Raw genomic sequence first — 21,486 nt, forward strand, 5'->3', positions numbered from 1 at the left:
AAGGTCAGCGCCTTTTTTTTTTATTCCAGAGACAATTTGGTAACCTCCCTCTGGAGCCCCAGCAGGACAAACAGAATCGTCGAGCGAGAAAGTGCTTGTGTTGACATTGTGTTTAGGTGTGGACTTCTCAAGGTGAACAGATACCTAGTGAGGGACAGGGAGGCTATTATGCAAACCTGAGCCACGGCCAGAAGTTGAAGGCTTGTGGGTTTAGGTTTTCATGCATTTTTGGCAGGGTAGATGTTTAAATTTAAAGATGCACACTGGGTATAAGTAAGTAAGTAGGTGCATGCTTTTTCTATCATTTTCCATTCAGATGTGCCATTCACATCTTGAAATTAAACACAGTACGATTATGGTCTTACTATGTTCTATTTTAGGTGGGTGGAACTCAGATTTGATCAATCCTTTCGGTCCACATTGCACAATTTCTCACTCCTGCTGGTTTGCATTTACTGTATGTACATTTTAACCAGATCCAACTGTGAAAATTGAACCGACAACAATGTGACACCTCCATCAAATTTTCCACATTATGTTGTTCTTTGTACTCAAACGCAGCATGTGTCTGTTTTTAGTGAAGAGACAATTGCATAAGATACGGTTGAGATCTATGAGAAGATTAGGAGGTATAATTTTATCCATTCCTCACAGCAGTCATATAGTTTTCCTATGGTACGAAATAACTCTTTATCTTTACTGCGCACCTCAAGGTCAAATGTGACAACGGCTTCAACTTGCTCAGACTGGAGTTGAGGATGAACTGCAAGCGTGCGCTCAATATTTTGACTCTTTTGGTGACAAGAGCTGGCCTTCAGTGTTATTCAGCCCATTGAAAACAATTTCAGATATGAAAGGAGTCGTTTTGTATCTGAAAATGTACATTAAATGGTGTCAACAACATCCTGGAGGTCAGAGTAGAGTCCCCATGGAGACTGAATCTGGCTGCTGCGCTCGCAGACTCGACACCCCCCTGAGTGGCGGCTCTGTGATGGCTCTCACTTTCTCTCGTCATGTCCCTGGCAGATTTGACACAGGTAATATGCATGCAGGCTGACAGTGCCTGGGATGTGCGGCAGAGACAATGATGTACATATCATTTTCCTCCCTGACTGATTGAAGACTGTAATCTGTGCTGGACTTTCTCTCTGATTACACACGTCTCAGGGAGCAAAACAAGGACTCTGAGCTGCCACTGGGCACCGGACTCATCCAGAGCTTTCATCCTTCAAGAGGACTGAAGTCCGCCTTTAAGGTGAGCTCAATTTTCGTCCCATTTACACTATTGTTACAAGTGTCGGATGGAATGCATCTGGTAGATAGTGGTCAAACTGTGGCTGTCTGAAGATGACACCGAAACAGATGTATCTGGCACCCAAGGTCATCCTATTCCCGTCTCTAGTAGTGTCACAAATGCTTCAGGCTCCTGTGAAGGCACAAAGGGAGAAACAATATTATGAATGTTATATTCCCAAATGAAAAGTCTCCTACAGCTCAATGGGCCGAACGTGTCCAACAAGACCGACCAGAAAGAGCAGACAGAGCTACACTACTGTTTGTTTTCCAAACAAAGAAAGTGTTCCACTGGTGTAGTGAGTAAGCCAACCCAAAGGTTTTACTATTCAAAGTTGTTTTTTCTTTCGTAATATATAATGTCTGCAAAAAAAGTGCACTTGGATATTCACCACGCCCTTAACCTGCCTGCGTAACCTTGTGAGGTGCACTTGTGTCTTTATGTAAAAAGAGATTTCTCTGTTGACAGTAGGTCAATCCTTTACAGAAGTTACCTAGCACATTACAAGGTTGGTCTCGGGAGAGAAGTAATGGGTTCTGGGCAATTGACCAACCTGCCATGCTTTGCTGCACCTGCACTGAGTTAGAGCTGTCATCATTACCACTTCCTCTAACGTTCCCCCACAGCAACCCAGACACTCCCACTTACAGCGATATTTCACTTTGGTGGAACATTTTCACTTTTTATTATGCATCCCTCCGTACACGAGCAGAGGCAGTCTAGCTGTAAGATTTGAAGCAGTAAGGTAACCTCTAACAGGCCTTTGGGGTCTGCACTAAAACATAACATTTCCAAAATAGCTCCCAGTCACCAGGTATGACTTAAACTTTTCAGATTCTGAACCATGCTTGCTAAAAAGAAAATATCTTGAAGATGAAAGGTGGTAAAGTGCCCCAAATCTTCTCCATGTCAAAATATGAAGAACATGAGGTCAGTCAATTGGATGGCATTTATCCTCTATTTTAGTTGATTTATTCAAAATGATTGCAAGATTGTACAGTCTGAAAATAATCATTAGGCTGTTCTGTTAAAAAATGAAAAGCTGTTTGAATGGTTCATTAGAATGAATCAAACGTCTACATTATTTAGTTAATCAAGACTTGCCGTTAGGAAGCACCTTCAACTTAATTTATATATATTTTTCTTTCCTTTTCATTAGTACAATCATTTTATAAACTATTGTACGTGTAAATTAGCACGGCAATGCTTTGTACAGGTCAGGGATCAAAACTGTGGAGGTCACCGATGTCACACACTCGCAGCTTTGATTGCAAAGCTGAAATGGAGTCTGATTAACGTTTTCAACAATCCTTTTGTGCTTTAGTTAACAGTGAACTTCAGTAGCATCGCGAACATTCGCTTGGAAGAGACTTCTCACATCTGCTTTCCGGTTTTGTTGACAAAACAATTTCACCACGGGGTCCATTTAGTATTTAATGAGCACTTGATAAGTGTTGATATCAGCTTATGTCACAAAAGTTACATGAAGTTATGAGTGAGTCTGTGTGCTGCTGACTCTAATAATAAATCCTACATATTTTTCTGATATGGAAACCAACAAACAATATTATTGTAATAAAAATGTTCAGGCTTTTTAAAACATCAAATATCAAAAAAGATCAAGCCCTCAGCATTGCGAGGCTGTGGCAACTTCGCTCTGACTCGCAGATGTTTTTCCCTCAGTTTTCACGTCCTCCTCCCACACATGTCTTATATCAGTATTTGCCGGATCCAAAACGACCAGCTTTGAAAATGAAGGAGAGGAACTTTACATTGTGCCAGAAAAAGGAATGGAAATTACGGGCAGTGTCAGATAATTGAGCTTGTCGTAAGAGACATGTTAATAACAGACGGAGATGCAGAAGACTTGTCACTCCGTACCCTGGGTGACAGACTCTCTCTGCTGTTGATGAGCTGTTTTAGAGAGGAAATTGTTCCACGCAAACACCATCGTTATTACAAGCTGGCAAGCTGCTCGCTTGTGTACCCAATTCTGCTTGAACTGACAGAATCCAATTGACCGGCACATATTCATGCACTTTATTTTCTTTATTCTCACCAACAATGCAGATAATTACTGCACCAAGTAAAACTGAAAATAGAATTTCACTGTGTTCCAGAAAACAATGCCAGAGCTGTCTCAGCAACATGTCTGCTGAAATTGCTGTGACTTGGAGACCTACTGTAAGACGAGCAGCAATCCAATATTACTTGTCAACTAAAAACCTACTGAGACCATAATGGCATTCTCTTCTTTTATAAAGTACAGTGAAATAACTTGCATGTTGTCATTGTCCTCTCTGGCCACGTCGCGCAAGCCCTTATTCAACAAAGCACTTTGAGGTTTATCTTTGCAGTTTCTGTAGTATTATGACCCAAACATTCGTTTGCCATCACTCAGTTTTAGAAATTGGCTTTATCTGTGGTCTGAGACGGTGCGACATGAAAATGACTTTTCTCAAATCACACTATCAACATTTGAAGTAAGTGTAGCTTTGGGTTACTTATTAGACAATGAAAGCTCAAGAAATAATTATTTCTTTTGAATTGGTCACAAACCAGAAAGTGTCAGAGGATAGCGATGTTCTGTTTGCACCTACACATGAAGCATTTACTTTGTTCACATCAATTTGATTTCCATAGAAGTTCATGTAAACAAAACTTATCCTTGGGGGAAAAAATACAGGCATTATTTCAGTGAACGAGCCATATTTAACTGGTTTCCGTCAAATTTACAACTAACGACTATGTATAGCAGTGTGTGTGGTTTCTATTGTGCAGCTGGATAAAGAACCGGTTTCACAGGGCTGGAAAATGTATATGGACCATACCATGATAGGTTTAACTGCTAAATGGCCTCATTTGTCTACAAATGACCCTACATACATTGTGGTGTGGTTAAAATGCACATATACCCTACATTTCAAATCTGTGTTTCTATCATTAATCCCCTCGGGAGTTAATGCAATCAGCCGAGAAGCAAATGGGACGTTGCCTCTGATGCTCGCGCCCTCAGAGAATAGCGCCCATGGCGGGACAGTAAAGTGTCTCCCAGGGACCAGACGGACATCTGCTGAGTTCATGTCCCTCCGCCACTTCAAACACAACTCATTAATAAGGATTGTCTACTGAAGCCATGTCAGTGTGTCATGTCTTTTCTTTTTTTTTGACTTGAACTTTGTTGTGAGTCCCACGGTGCAGGTGATGTGTGGCTGTCATACTAATGTATAGGGACACTGTAGTGCCGCTGTCCAACAAGTCGTCCGTTATCTGAGGGAAATGTATCCGTCCAGAGGTGAGGGCGGCTTTGTGCTCTCAACCAGGCCACCTCTCAGCCTTTGTGCCAGTAACAAGCTCAGCTCAGGCTCCAACGAAGCGAGAAATTGTAAACTCTCCGGAGAGGCCCAGTGGAGAGATAAGGGCTTAGTGTTTGCTGGCAATGTGCATGGGGATGAATCTGATACGGCCGAGTCCCACGCCAGAATGGGAGTGATGATACCTCCCCTTCTATGGAGAGTTATGTTTAATCCCTTTGCCGATGTATTCACTTGCAAATATTCCAGTCACCATTAATATGTATTAACATCCTTCACTCACTGTTCAATACAGATTTATCAGACTCTATTTTCCCTCTTGTGCTGGCCATCATCTCTCTGCTGCTCTTGAACCACAGCTTTTTATAAGGAGAATGACTTGAATGGGCCACTGGTGTTCAAGCAGCAAACCTTTACCTTTAGATACCGCAGGGTTCAATATAGAGCCCACTGAAGCAACCCCAGCAGCAATATCAATACTTTCCCCAGAAACTTCCATATTGAAACATTTGTTTTCATTGTTTGATAAAGTGTTAGCAATAACAAAAAATTGCGGGAATTAACTAATTAATTACAGTTCAATGCATTAATGCTGCAAGTTCCTAAAAAGTCTCAAAATGTACTCAATTCAGAATTACAAATACCAGATATTAAAAATAATTATATCGTCTAAGATTTGAACTTTTAATTTCCACATCATTTTTTTTCCTGCTTTTATGTATTTTTCTTTCTGTCCAAAAATTATTTTCACAATAATATTCACTTGAAAGTCCCTTTTTATAGCTTATAGAGCCCATGCACCTGATGTTTACATGGATTCTTATGCAATCTTGTTTCTGTTCTCTCTAAACTCTCCTTAATCTTCCAAGAAACAGAAGAAAAAAATGGATAAAAAATTACTGCATGATTTTAATTTCTTTGCATTTAGTCTTTAAAATGATTTAAAAGTTAAATCTGCTGGCACCTTGTAAAAGGCTGACTCGCCACCTCCTGTTATCTCGGTTAATTTAGATCTAAATGTGAAATTAGAGGAAATTCTTCTTTAATTTGACTGTAATTCTGATTTACAGCGTGTCGTATAATCTAACAAGATAAAGAATGTTGAATTGGATTTGTGTGATATTTCTTTCTATGTTTGGTGGTCTAATCCAGACAAAGCCCTGAGAAGCTCATTACAGCCTGGTGAGGCCTTAAGTCTGTGCAGTCTGCATTAAAGCAGCCAAGAAGTGTCTGTCAGCTCCCTGGCAGAGCCCAAATCAAGCTGTCAATTACTGGACGTGTTTATGGAAATTACATGTTTGTTAACATGCTGGAAAAATGTGCTCTCGGCTCAAGCAGCATGTGTTCGGAGAAACAATTTTGCTCGGAAATCACCTTTCAAATGGATGAAGGTGATCCTCATCAGATCACAGACGCAAGAGGCATTTTAACTCTCCGCATCCTGTTACGTGTGAAGAAAAGCCCAGACAGAAAGAGCTACAACTAACAATCAAAGGTGGAGTCCATGTATGATGCTATGTTTGTGTTTATTAAGTCATCTCACTCAGTCTTGGCTGTGGTTCAACCTCCTTTGTTAATCTTAAAGATTACAAAGCACAAGTTTGGCATCTGATGCAGCCGTCAAAAGAAAGGCAACAGTAACTCCTACATCTGACATTCTGCTGCACAAAGCAAAGAAATTCAACGAATGTTATTAATTACACAAAAGGTGAATCAGCCACTAGAGGGAGCAACATGATCTGATTTCTAATCAAGATATCAAATTACTTCTTTATGCACAGTATTTCATTTTCACTTACCGCATATTGACGTCTTGCAGTTTGAAATACTCAATCCGAAGAATAGCTCTTTGAAAGTATAGTTTCACTTTAAATGGATTTGTAACAATGCAATGAAGCTCCCTCTACCATTCAGTGTAATGTCTCAGACGAGATGTTTATGTCAATTTCCCTGTTGATTTTCTCTCGCATAAAGGCCTTGATTTCAGCCTCCAAATGATCATGAAATTGAGCCAATCGACATGCATGTCTCAGATGTCTGGTCGAGCTCATCTTAGACAAGGTAATTTTGTCAGAGCAATTACCATTGTAATGTAGTCAGGGCATTTTCTGCTGCTTAGGTGAGCCGTTGACAGCATGTTTTGATTTTTAAGCAATTGTGCTTTTCACTCAGAGATCACGCCACGGTCTGCATTTCTCCCTATGTACCAACCCGCCATGATTCCATTATTTCACATTAACATCTAATTACCTCACTCAGACCTGCAGCTATATTGAAAAGCCACTGCGAGTTCTGGGGTTTGACAAAGCTGTAAGTAAGGATGCGTTGGGGGGTTGGTGGGTGTTTATGAAGAAGCAACTCCAACTGTAAGACATACCCAATTCCCAGTGGACCCGTATTACCTGCCAGGGATGATGACAATGCCCTGGAGAATGTCACTGTGCAGTGAAACTGTCATCACACAATTACTCTCACCATTACTGGCCCTACATCTCCATGTAATGGCTGTGACACACTTTACAATTCAGATTGTATTCTCAGTCATTGGCACTTAAATGCTGCACTCCGTTTTATGAAAAGATAAAGATCTCTGTAATCTGCCAGAGCTCAACCATCCCTTGAAAGCTTGTCAGGCGGCATTTTATCGTTCACAAGAAGTTGTCATACCTCGTAGCATCTCCCTTTGTTGGTTTGGTGAAAGTGTCTTTTTGAGTGCACTATTGTGTGATTGTTGATATATGCTTGCTTATAGACTGAGACTGTGTTTTGGTCCAGTTTTATTTCTCAATCATCACAAGAGGGACGCGACGTATTATGTAAAGTTCAGCAGCGACTATAGATCAAAGCGCAGCATCACAAGAGCCCCCAGTTATGGATCATCAAATCCAGACCCAAGCATGGTGTTTGTTTTGTTGTGTTTTGGCAGCAGTGTTCAGCATGATGTGCCCTCCTGTTTAGATTTGGAGTTTCATCTGAACAATAAGGATGGAGATATCCTTTATTTTTGTTATTGTCAATAAAGCTGATGACAAGACCAAAACCAACAACGCATTAATCTGATTAGTGATACTTTCTGACTTCTCCAATCCTATTTGTTCCTACTGAAGACTGAAGTGTTTTAATATGAGTCACAAAAATACAGTCCCATTTTTAAAAACAATTATGATTTCAGCAAACGTTACTCGAAGTGCAATGACTGTTTTTGGGCAAGACTGCAGATAAATCTGTTCCTGTGATTTTCTGTCTGACACTGACAAAAGAATGTTGCTGCTCAGAAACGATCCGATTCACCACCTTGACAGCGCTGCCCAGTTTCTTCTTGTTTCTCATATACGTCCTGTTTCTCATATTTACATTTGAGCGAGACTGCCAGGAATGATGCTGGATCTGTAAAATAGCCCTTTCTTGTATATTAGAATCAACTCATTGTTTGTTTCTGTCTTTTCACAGGATTTGTTGATAATAGGAAAAACATAGCTTATCATCAGAATCGTCTTTTAAGTTTCAGCTGTTGGCAGGTCTGGGAACAGTCCAACTGCTAAAAGCCAAACTGCCAGCCTGAGTGTGATAGCAGATTGAGTTTAACAAGCCAGATGGGTTGTAATTGTCTGATCAATCCAATGTTTGTGAGCTTTTATGCCTTTTATTATGGTTTGTTTTCCTTACGTGCTATTTCCTCTGCTTCCCTTGGGGAGGGTCTGTGTCAAAAACACTTTTGCTGCCTCACCAGCGTTACTTCTCTCTGGATGTGGAGTCACATTTTGTGCTGTCTGAGTCGGGCTGTACCTCCCATGAAAGTGACTGGAGCAGCATTATCTTCCACGCCTGTCGGCCATGCCGCTGCAGTTTTACTGTTCACCTTTTCAGAGCAGTTGTCTGGCACGCTATATGATTAAGGCTGCCCTGCTTTCCTCAGTGGACCGAGGTCAGTGAAGGTTTTCTTCTCCACTGTTCCAAGGAGTGAAACAATGACAGACATTTTGAAATGTAAGTTTGCAACTGCTAAACCCTTTTAATTTGATTTTTAAAACTTGAAAGGATGCTGTTTTCCTCTTTTTACATTTAGATATTCATGTACCTGAAACCTCAAGCTGTTTAGCATTAATTAATAAAGAAAACACAGCCATGCAGATGTGTCAAACTTCTGAGATACAGCCTTATATTGAAGGCTTTGTTATTTTCATGTCACATGTAACAGCAGGTTCTCTTTCCAATCATAACTTAAGAGTTGGTCCCCGTACAGATGTGAAGAGGTTAACCCTTCCCTCACACAGGCTATTGACTGGTTTTCTCGCCTCTCATATACTTTATCACACAAATTGAGACTCTTTTGTGCCACTTCTGTTTCTTTTTCTAGTCCTATAATGTACTAGATATATCCTCAACCTGCTCAATCACAGAGAACTAATTTGACTGTATTGTTTGACAAGTATCCCTTACAGCTTGGTGTGAGTGAGATGCAATCTAAGAACAATTATGCCATTTTCTGAAAGCAGTATGGGGCTAGTAAGAACCATTTTAGATTTTTCTCAGGTCAAATGTAAGAGCCACTCAAGTGTTGAGTTTGTGGTGTTTTTTTTATATTCAAATAGCTTTTGCTCAGGGACAGAAAAGTAAGAAATATTGACATTGTATTCATTTATATGCAGATATAATGCCATATACTGGTACTCGTGTCTTCTTTTCTTTCAAAGCTGCAGGGTCTGCGACTGTGCTCGTCATTCTCTTATATGGTGAGGACCACATATGACCATATTAATTCAAATTCTTCAGCACATCAGGTACCTAATCTTAAAAAATGGTAAAAGACCCTGAAGGTGCACTGGCATTTCAGAGGTAGTGAAGTAAAAGAACTCAAGGTTGTAGAGGACTGAACCCATCTCAGCCTCGTCTTTGAAGCCCCTGTTGGACTTTTACATTTTTATCACACCTGATATTTGTTCTCGATGGCAAATTAACAGCCCTCCTTGTGCCATTCAGTTTCCTTTCCGAAGACAAGGCTTAAATTCTGTCTAACTGCCTGAATTTACTACTCTTCTATTTTTCACACGACAGAATCAATACCAGGACTGAAGACGAGAGGATAAAAATTTATGGTATCTTGCAATTTAATGGTTGAAAAGATGCAATTTGAAAGATCATAAATTGTGAAGGAGCTTATGCTTCATTGCACTTGATTCAGTGCTTGCTGTTAGAACTTGATTTGCGAGTGTCTGCAAAGTGTGATTAACGAGGCGATCAATGTGCAGTGCAGCACAGTATGGCACTCCTAATGCTCTTCATTAGAATAAATAAAATAAATTGACTGCAGCTCTATGAAAACTCTGTAATGGTTAAAAATCAAAGAATGTCATCCCCCAGCCACGATTTAGCCTCGCTCAGCCTGCATCCACCTTGATCACATTACCCTGACAGCCTTGTCTCTGAACCTGCAGGGGCCCTGAGATGAGCTGGCGGTGAGGGAAGTAAAAAGGAAGTGGTGTGTCGGCGGGGGCCACATGCATTGCTTAGTTGACTGGTAATCATAAATCGGAGGGCTTTTGTACTGAAAGTGTTGGGGGGAATGCGGTTTGTGGAGTATTAATGCATGAAATAGCATTTCAAGCTGATAAACGGTTTGTGGAATGGTCAGTCTGTGCAGATTGCTTCTCCCTCTTTCTTTTTCATGAAGGCATATTGTTTGTAATAACATTTACCAGGAGAATTTATTCCACTTCATCTCATGTTTTCTCGCCAGACAGCTTGGTATTTCTGTTGTGGAGGGAGGTGGAGTGTCAAACGCCGCTGTAATATTCACTCCTGCCTGTCTTCTTTGGATTATTGTCTTTTCAGATTAGACGATGTCAAATTGGCCACAATATGAGCTGTCATGCAGTCACTTAACTAGGCCCGTCAATTGATTTCTTGCTACGTCTCCCATGTGGTTGTTAAAATCAATTAACTATAAGTAACTGGGCAACGCAACACATTTGTAAATGAGCTGGTATTGATATTTTCATCTTTCTCCATTAAAAGCAAAGTATTGACTCAAAGCTTTATGTTATGTGTCATGTTGTCTCTTTGTCTTCACTATTACTGGGAACACAGAGCTCCAGCTGATGAACATCCAACATCATGCACAACACCAACAGTAATACTGTTTGTGTCAGCTTGAGCAAATATCACATTCATAACTTCAGAACAGTTGCTACAAAAAAGTACTTATCATTTGAGTGCATGTATATGACCATACTAATATGTTCATATATCTCTTCTAATGGATATAAGCTGTTATTCTGCATAACACTTGGAGGTGCATAGTAAAACAAGATTAATATTTCAGTTTGTGTGCACTTGCAGGCTCGTAGCTGCTGATGAGCTGTGTCTCTGATGAGAAGCTGCCGGTAAGAGTTTGCGCGGCGACCTGCGGCCTCCCTGCTCTTGTCTTCGCAGCACCTATAGTGTACTGTAGGGTGAGTCACCTCTCCTCCCGCTGAGCCCATCCTTTATTAGCTCTCTGCCCATTAAACATGACCTGAGTGCATATTTTGCATTGAGACATTTAATTACGTGCTGCTGAAGCACTAGTCCTAATAGGCTAATAAGTGTTAGCTCCTACGGTGACTGCATGAACTGTATGTGAACTGCAAAACTTTCCTCCCTCTTACACTCCCAATACCGCACATTTTTTTTACTTTCTGATCTGTTAGATTTGTGTAAATTTACTCAGAATTTACGGATAAAAGCGTTCCTTTGTCATATTTACATTTAGTAGTTTTTAAATGGTTCCGAAAGAATCCGTCATTTTTTATTACAGTTAAATCTAAAGTTAAAGAATCGTCGGGCACAGTGTATGAATTATGGTTATCATTTGTGAAATTTGAAACAAACTGTATTCCTAGTAAATGTGCTGTAACTTCAGAAATGCACTCAGGTGTATTTGAGGATGATTGCCAGAAAATATTGTACTTTATATTACGGCCCTGTTGAGCTCAGTGTGCGCTACCTCTGCCAAAATGTGTTCATATTAATTCACTCGTGATGATGGGTTGTTGTTTGGATTTAAGTCCCCAACAAATGTTGCAAAAGCGTTCAGGTTCGACAATTCAACAGATTTAACGACCATTTAAAACTCTCCCGACATGCAACATGTGGACTTTGAATGTCCTACTGAACACTGACTCAGTCCACTGTCTTTTCATCAGAGAGTTAATAGGAAAGGATTAAGATTGAATAGCTCTAAATAATTAACTAAGTAAAAGGTAATCGTTGGACAATTGTTGTGTTTTCGTTATGCATACACAATCAAAAGGTGTAATGAAAACATTGCTAATATCAAGAAATAGTGTTTGTTTTTATTTGCACTTCTTCTAATTAGAAACTCCATCCAATCTGGTGGGTTTCCAAGTTGTTAGCAGCTCCGCACCTCCCTGCAGTCATGTATGAAACAGATTACAGTAGCTGCTGGTTTTGGCAAATCACCTTAAAACACATTTTTAATTGCTTTTGATTACTGTATTTGTCACAAAAAGAGTCATGTAGCGAAGGATAATATACAGTATTTGACAGCAAAATAGTGAAACTATTTCACTGAAAACACACGCTCACACATAATCCCCTAAATATATGTAAATTCACAAAGGTAAATAGAGGTCTGAGGGGTATTTGACAGCCTACAGTAAGATTGACATTATGTTAATCTTGTGTTCATATTCATATTATTGTGGTGGAGGTTAAGTCTATTTTTATTGGCAACATTGCAAATTGTCTTTGCAGAAGCTTCATTGAATTCAATTGTTAATTGGTATGTTGAACATTAAATCTTTCTGGATTAAAATTGGTTTTACCAGCGAGTACAATCCTTCCGGTTGTTATCTGGTTGACATCATTATTCTCTTTGTATACAGAGTTAGCGGGCATGTCCACTTTTTATTTTCTTTAACAGAACACTGTGACTGTGAGCCGTGCTGACAGTCACAGTGTTTGTTGTCCAGGTGGTCAGCTTCTGCAGGTTTTTTTTATTTTCATCCAATGACTGTTTCAGCGGTCCATAATGGAAAAATTAATTTCTTGTCCCTTGTTTGCTTGAGGTTTCTGCAGCAACTGTGGGTCAAACCCCAGACATGGTGGCCACTGATATATTCCATGAGAGAGTACTGGATACCCTAAAGTAATTATTGTAGCATCCTGATTTTTTGTTTTGTTTTTTTGTTCTCTTGATGATTTCCCTCGGGATCTCTTTTCAAATGGAGGACAATGTGCGCAGTCATTTCTATATTTTTGTTTTCCACCATCAGCCAGAATACTGCTAATAATCCATGAAGGCCTTTTTCTGGAAGGTTAACTGTAACTGAGCTCAGCCAAATGGGAAGGGTCAGCGCCGAAAACAAAACAGATCAAGTTTTTTTGTTTTTAAACTGTTTATACTAGGCTTCATGTTGCATGGCGTGTGCCATGAATAATAGACTGCACAACGTTTTTTCCAAAGATTGCTTCAAGCCCCGGCCAAAACGTTCAGAGGAGATGAACAAATGTTGACTACACTTGGAAAACCGTGTTTTTTTTGTAGTAAAGTTTATGTTACAAAGTTTTCATTTCACTCACAGAAAGACACACAGCTTTGTGTGAGGTCCAAGGAATTGGAAAACATAATGTATTTGCCTCTTTACATCTGCTGAGATTTGTAATATATAAGCTCACACTGTTTTAAAGTATGAAACAGCAGCACATAATGAAAAAATAAGTCCGTTTTCGAGCAATGTAATTCTGTTTTAACGTTATTCAGGTTTGTTCTCTGCTTTGTTCTTGTTACATTATAGTATTATAATATTGGAATATTATTACAGATGCATTAATATGTCAGCAGCATGTTAATGATGTAGCTGGTGGAGGTCAAGCAAATTTAAACTAATTCACAACAGTTACTGTCACTCAATCTACAGTAAAAACAATCATGTTTTAAAGGCTACTCGGGTGTTTTGTATATAAAATTGGTAAAGCAATTACTAATTACGGATAAATGTGATATAAAATCAATTAAATTATTTCCCTATGAAATGTAGTCAAGTAGGAGATTAAAATATAAGAGAATACAATTCAAAAGTACTTTTTAAAAAAGTACCTTAAAGCTGTACTGGCATCAGTTTAATTTTATTCACTGAAAAGAATCCATGCCATACTGTAATAATAGTTATAATCTAATTCAGTCATTCATACACATTTGTGAAGAAAGACTCAACATTATATACTGCAAAATAAAATAGCATTTAAAAGTATTTCTGACTTTAAATAACAGTTTTCTGCGATTGTTTTAATTTGCAATGTCCACTATTTCAGTTAAGGACATTTTCTTGTTTACAGAGGAGCTTTTTTTCTACTCGGTAACGTAGCACTGATCACCTTTTGTTCATGATATGCCGTTATACCGTTTCTGGTTCGTCTTTTAACTCCCAGTTGGCTAAGAACAGAAGCAGCCGCGGTCCGTTACTTCCATAACACAGGGATGAATATCACTGTGTGAAATCATTGCTTTGAAACTTTAACAACATACTCCTCATCAGGTTGGAGCATAAGAAGCTGGGAGGGGGCACAGGGCAGTCGAGCTGTGAATAGGCCTCATCAGTGAGGGTGAGGGTTCAGATCCTTATATTAGTTATACAGTAGTCACCCTACCCGACCTAAGGCAAATAAGCCACTTAACGCAATTATTTGCAATCACTAAATGTGGTATTCATTATAAAAGATTTTCTTTCTTGCCTCAACATAATTTCCTATTGTTCATTTGAAAACGGGAGGCAAAAGAGCATTTTACATGTTATTGTGGACTGAAGGGCATCCTTTTTTCTTTCTTTTTTTTTTTCAAAAGACCGCTTCAAAGTCTCAAACTTTTAAATTATGAGATAAAAACTGAGCCTTATTGTGCACAGAAAGAGAAGAAATGGCAGGCTTCCGAAGCACATTGTATTGGGCTGATTTGTAAATAGAAGCTTTTGAAATGCAGCACAATACTCCATCATGAATATTTCAGCTCGAGCACATTTCATGTTATTGTAATATTTGTAATAACTGTTTGTATTAACCTTATCAGTAGGTATTGTGGTTGGCTATATACACTCTTTATCTGATACCTGGCGCCTATAGATGTGAAATCACAGAGAAGGAAGCGTCTATAACAAGCCGATCTCTCCCAGGAGAAGAATCAGTGTGAGCAGAGAGCAGATGAACAATTATATCAAACTTTCCTTCTAGTGTTTATCCGTACATCTGTCTTTGTTTGATTACAATTTCAAGAACAGAAGCCTCACTCTCTTTAACCTCCTATCTGTGCGGGGCGTAATGTGCTATTTGGTAATGCAAACCAAATATCGGACTAATTAGCAGTTCCCTCACGTTGCTATACGTTTTTTCACTCTGCATATTTCTGCCTTCCAGATAGTAATGCAATTAAGCACAACATTTTTTTCCCTCAACAAAATTGCTTAAGTAGATGTAATTAGAGAGGGACTGTTTTGATGAGGAGAACAGAACTTATGGAATATATCCATAAACCTTCCCCCTACAACATTATACAGTAACTATGAAGTGGGCATTTGTAACTTTGTGTAGTGTCTCTTATTTAAAGAATTGGTTTACTTACAGTATTAAACATTATTTTTGATATACTATAAGATGCTGACATGAAGCTTTATTGGTTGCTGTAAATTCTCCTCCTCTTTACAATCTAAATTACTGAGTCTTCATTCTGTGTAAAATTCATTCTAAATGATCAGTCAAATTAAGTAGTTTGCAAGGTTTTGTTCCTCCATCTCTTGCGTTGAAATAGTATTAGGAAGCAGTCTTCTCACAGTCAGTATGAATAGGAGCGGATTAATGACCCGACAATTTTGTAGGTTTGCATGTACCACCGGATGCTACTCCAGATATGTTATAAAAGTATTACTTTAAAATGTAAGTGTATAATTGTTTCGCAAAGACAACAGGATCAGATGTAACAGAAAATAATACATAGTGCTCATTTCAGAAAGGCCACCACATGGAAATGTGTTCTTTGTTAGATTATCAAAAGGACTATGACTCATGTTTGTTTCTGGCTGCTAGTATTAGCGTTAGCTAGCACAACTAGGGTTAGCAACATGGTTAGCGCTAGAAACAAGCAGAAAAATCTCAGTTTGAATTAAGGTGTTTTTATAAAAGCAGTATGGTCTTTCCAATTGCTGCAGTGGCTCTTGAGCCTTCATTTTCCAAGGAGACTCCAACCCGGTGGCAGACAGTATTGTGAAAGTGATGCTTATAGGAAATCCATCTAAACACCGATGATGACATTTGTCATTACTTTGTGCAATCAATTTACTTGTCATGTAAAGATAAAAGTAGGCTCCTTATTATGCAAAATGGCCAGTTTCAGAATTTCTGATCTTATTTCAAACTCAGATAATACATCAGAACGTATTTGTTGATTATATTTTGTTTTGTAGATTTTAATCTGTAAAGTAGCTAGTATGTTATTAGATACATGTTGTGGAATAAAAACTACAATATTTGCCTCTGGTATATAGTGGGGTAGAAGTATTGAAGAGCAAAAATTGGCAACACTAAAGTAAAGTACACGTCCCTCAAAAGTGTACTGAAGTAAATTGCTAAATGTTCTTATTTTCCACCTCTGAGAAGTTTCTTTTTAAAACTGTATTATGACAAATATCCTTTCCTATCCTTCAGTGCAACACAAGTATTGCATGAAGATTGTTCTTAATAAGGTATACCTCTCTGAAATACTGATGTGTATCTTGAAACTGCTCATTTATGTTGTGTAATTTGAACTACAATGAAAACAATTCCTTTGGTGAGGAAGCCGTTGAACCAGGCCCTAAGCCCATTAAACTCCATATACACCGAGTTTGAGAACTTGTGGTGGCATGCGCATCTGTGTGAAAACTGGTGGCAGCATGATGCGTCACAATCGCCTCTGATCAGTTACAATGGAAATAAATAATTCATGCTGGAGGAAATGAGTCTAATTAGCAAGCAGTTTGGGTCCTTTGATAAAGCTGAGGACTAATTCTATGAAGGGCAGGAAGCTCTGTCATCAGTCAGCCCTGAACAGATTAGCATCTATTATGAATGAGGGACGTGCACCCTGGTGAAACCAAGTGTGTCCGAGAGACAAACTTAATAACTCCTGCGATGGGACGAACTTCCCCGCACCGTTCAAACCCCCCTCTTCCTCAACAGCAACACACATGTATATATATATCCTCCCTCTCTCTCATCAGTCTACACTCCCGTCCTGCACGTCTATTGTATGCAGGTAGAAGCATGTCGCTGCAATGGTGAAACGCGCCCCTCTGTCCATCATCCTGACAGCTGTGGAAATACATTCGCCATGCTGCATTAAGGAGCGTCCACAGTATTTAACACCACGCTCAAACACAAAAGGACTGAGGGGCACCTTCTTCATGCCTATTTTCCACGTCCTTGCACCATATTGCTTCAGTTTAGTTAATTATTTCCTCACAGGATTTGTTTTTTTGCAACTTCTGAAGAATGAGGAGCAGTGAAGAGATTTCTGTGTATTGGAGACGATGCCTCGTCTCTCCTCTTTCTTGCGAGAACAACACAATAAAGGCCAATTAGAACTGAGTGCGGAGCCGTTGTGACAAGCAAAGGTCCCGGTATCAGGAGGGACACATGTGGGCGGGGTGGACCTGTCAGCGCTACACTGAGGGAGATAACAATAAATAGCTAATAATGACACTTAATGAGCTTGATTAAGTTGATTTGTTATGGAAAAGGTGCAGCAAATGGTGGATGTAGGCAATGTGATGAGAGATTGATTTTAATAGATAGGAAATTCTGTTGGGGCTTTGCTGCACAATGGGGCTGCAGAGGGAAAATAAGGTACAAAGGGGTGCTGAATGGATTCTCATGAGACACATTTGAGATAATTAGATAAATTTCACACTCGCACACATCATTCACTCAAGGACATTATGAACATGTTACATTTCCCAGCATACAGAGGGCTTCATATATATTCAAGCTTGGTCTGATTATTTTCAACTTACATGTTTCCAGCAAGCGCAATATGTTCATACAGTATATGAATACCGTTAAATGCTATTATGGGAGCAGTAATGACTGCCAGATAATTATCCCTCCCACTCAGACTTGACGGCTGCTGAATTTCTCTCATTTCACCACATAATTGTCTATGATTGAATTGGAGATTTCGTATACTTCTCTGTTCTTTCAGGCTAAGTTGACTTTCCACAGGGATGGTGGAGGTTATCACGGGCCCTACAAGTCCCCCCAATTGCCCTGTAAACAACATGCAATGGTGAACAAAGTTTTGCTGGCTTTCAATATGACTCTCCAATTTTCCCTCGAAAGCAACAGAAAGTCAGATGAAGGGAAGTTTAATTAAGTAAGAACCTGTTGAGGAAGATTTCCAATCATGGTCTCTAGAATGAGTGCATTCAGCGTATTCATCTCCAGGCGATATGCTCTCTCTTTATCCAAGTGTGCGCTGGAGTTCTCTAGAGGGACCCCAGTTAATTGAATACATTAAAGTAGAGCGCCGGAGGCTTTATTTATTTTTCTACTTTAGTCAGACTTGTTTAAAGGAGACCAACTGCTGATGTTTGGCCCCTTCCAGAGTTTAAATGGTCTCTACACTGGGAGTGGTGTGCAAGAGTAGTGGTTTCAAAAGAGATTTGATGTAATCCACAGCCTTATTTATTCCCCATGAACCCCTGAGTGAGCCTGCTTTGTGTATTTGGCAGTCATTCAAATGTACATCTTGGCCCTCAGGTCTGCGTCTCATTATGTATCAAAGGAGTCGATGGAGAGAAACCTATGGAGATTTTATTTAGTTCCCTTAATGTTTGTTTGCTGCTGCATTCTTTCTCCCTAGTAACTTTTACGACGAGTTGCACCACACATTTTTCTAACCTCGAGCCAAATTGACACCGTTTATATGATCAGTTTTAATTTGGGTGTGTCATGCATTAACCAACTTTATACACGCAAAGATATCTCAATTTTGCAGCTCATTTTCTGCCATCTTGCACCAGATAAAGCCCCTTTAATTTGCCTGTTTCTTTTGATATCTGGAAGGACTGACTTGTTAAGATCCGTTCTTTTTTTTTTTTTTTTAGTTATTATTAAAGATCTCAAAAGAATGTTGAATCTTAAAGTTGAAATATTAGATCAGATCATATAAGATGCTGTGAGAACAACTTTCAGTTACATACAGTTTGACTTAAACCCAGATCTGGGGCGTGGTGATTCTTTAAAACGCGTCTTGACTGGTGAACCTCGCGGTATTAACATCATGTGGAGTGTGAAATCCAGACGGTGTCTTTTTCCCCAGTGGCCACCGGGATCAGATCCCTGGACAACACTCATTAGTCAACATGCTCTTCACCTCCATCGTCACATTCATCACAACACAGAAAACTTACTTGCACACACACATTATATGCTCATTAATAACCTTGGACAACATTCATCTTGTTGGAAGGAAATTAGTTTCTTTGCTGTGGTGCACTTGTTCATTTAAACCAATTGTCAAAAACCTTTTTTCTTTGTTTTGCTGAACAGGAATTGCTCTTTCCCTTCAATCATAGTTAAAACGGTAATGGGACAGACATTATTTTGCATTATATTAAACTGGCTGGCTATCAAGGTCCTGCTTTCTTGTTAGTGTGCAAAAAGGAACAAGAACAACGTGCTTTTTTAAAAGCATCTTTGCAGCTGAGAAAGTTGTCAACAGTTTTCATGAGTATGTAAAATATTTGAATACCACGATGGCTTTTATTAAAAAGGACTAAAGTGAGATTTAAAATGAACAAGGTGATTAAGAGCGACTGTGCTGGACATTTATATAGCAGGACCGCACATAATGAATAAAGATTCATGCTTTAGTTCCAAATTTAAATTTTTGCACAAAATGTGCCTGATGTAGTCAGCTTTTAATCACCTTACTGACAGGAGTAACTGCTTTCATTTAACCTTGACTGAAGATCATGAATTCTAAAGCATTTAATTGGATACGTCATTTAACAGAATGAACAGAGCAAATTTTCACCAATTCAAAGGCTCAGATTGACAGACAGTGGCAGTAAGACCCACCACAATTAAAGCTGATCTGTATTCACTGGCCCTGTCACCCATCGCCATTAGTGATGTGACTGTTTGATCATCTCTGCAGAGAAACTTTGCTGAACTTCACCTTGTTTTGAAAGGACTCGACGTTGAATGAAAGACGAAGGTAGAGGGAGGGTGGTGGGGGGAGGGGCTGGAGGACACACACACACACACACACACACACCTATCCACCTTTGGTACCAAAGCTCCCTCTGATGCACCTCTGGTTTAACGGCAGTAACCATCATGAAAATGGACGTGACTGCTCAAAAGATAACAGTGCAAGTATTTCACCATTATGTTTATTATCTCCACCAGTGGCTTAATTGAAATGTTTCAAAATCTGAAAATAACCATGCCATCTTTTTGAGACATTGGAAGTAATGGCTTTGTCTCGTCTCTGCAGACAATTGCCCCAGTGATGTGAAAAACTGTGTCAAGTGGTACACAGTGAAATGAACGGCAGACACTTAATTGTTTTCTTGCCTTTGACTTCAGAGAGAACAAATTCAATCTGTGTGCCAGACATTTCCTCTGTGACTAAGCCTAACCAGCCAAAGCATGTTTGGTTAAGCAACCAGCCCCAGGGTTAAATTACAGATTTTGCAATTACAGTTTTTTTTTTATCCACAAAAATGCAATGTGTTATTTAAATGAAAATAGCTTTGGGGATGTGTCTGTTAACCCGATCTAATATAGTGGTTCTCAAAGTGAGGTCTAGGGACCCCCAAGGGCCCCGTGGAGGCCCCTCTGGGTGTCGAGAAAAATTAACTGTCGATTAATTTCCCTCAATTTTAAATCATAATTTCATACACATTTTAGGGGTCATCAACAAGACATCTCTATATGTATCATGGAGATATTTTCTTGTGAAAATAGGTGAATCCATAATATTTTTGTAATCTGTAGTATTGATTTGATGAATAAGGTGTCTTATATGGGCTACATCTTCTCCACATGTATACATTAGAGATTCTAATAAGATTCCTCTTAATTTCCAGATGATTTACACACACACAAACAAATTAAAATGAGTGTTTAATCACAGGCAACAACTGGAAGCACGCCTCCGATCAAACGTTTTATTCTTTCCTCCTGGGAAAAATCCTGTGTAAGATTTTGCAACTGGGATGACACAAACTGGCTTATTCCAGCTGGATCTGATCAGCACTGACATTTTGGAACAGAAGAAATGCATGTTAAAGGAAATGCAGATTAGGGAGACCAAATCAAATCCATTCAAGTGTTGTTCATCCTGCCCTGCTACAATACAAACCATGTGTGCTGCTTTTAAGTGGTGAAAATAATCTTAAGATTATAGAGTGGTCTCTGGTGCTAATTGTCTAAGAGCTGTTTTTCTTTTGCTCCCATTAATTCTTCCTTTAAGAGCTTTCCTCTCAAATGTTTTAACTGGATTTGGTCAACTGTTATCTTTTAAGATATTGTTTGATGGCAAATGTAATAAGGGACTCATCATTTCAACATGTGTGGGGAAACAGATCTCACAAATGTTCTCCGGGACAGCTGTCGTAACCGATTTGAAATGTTAAGAAGTTTATGCTGCCTCAGAGGAAAAGCACTTAGCGCCTGCTCACTGATGTGTGTTGTTCTCATGCTCAGTGAGGGAAGAGTCTGACAACAGGTTTGAAGCTTGAACAACTTCACCGCCTCCAGAATGAAACTCAACACTCAAGCTACATACAAATGCTGAATTTGAAAAGCCTGTATTTTTGTGACATCACTACTAGTTTGGCA

The sequence above is a fragment of the Clinocottus analis genome, unplaced genomic scaffold (assembly GCF_023055335.1).
Source record: "Clinocottus analis isolate CAN_PGR_092001 unplaced genomic scaffold, fCliAna1.0.p SCAF_12, whole genome shotgun sequence".
Taxonomy (NCBI): domain Eukaryota; kingdom Metazoa; phylum Chordata; class Actinopteri; order Perciformes; family Cottidae; genus Clinocottus; species Clinocottus analis.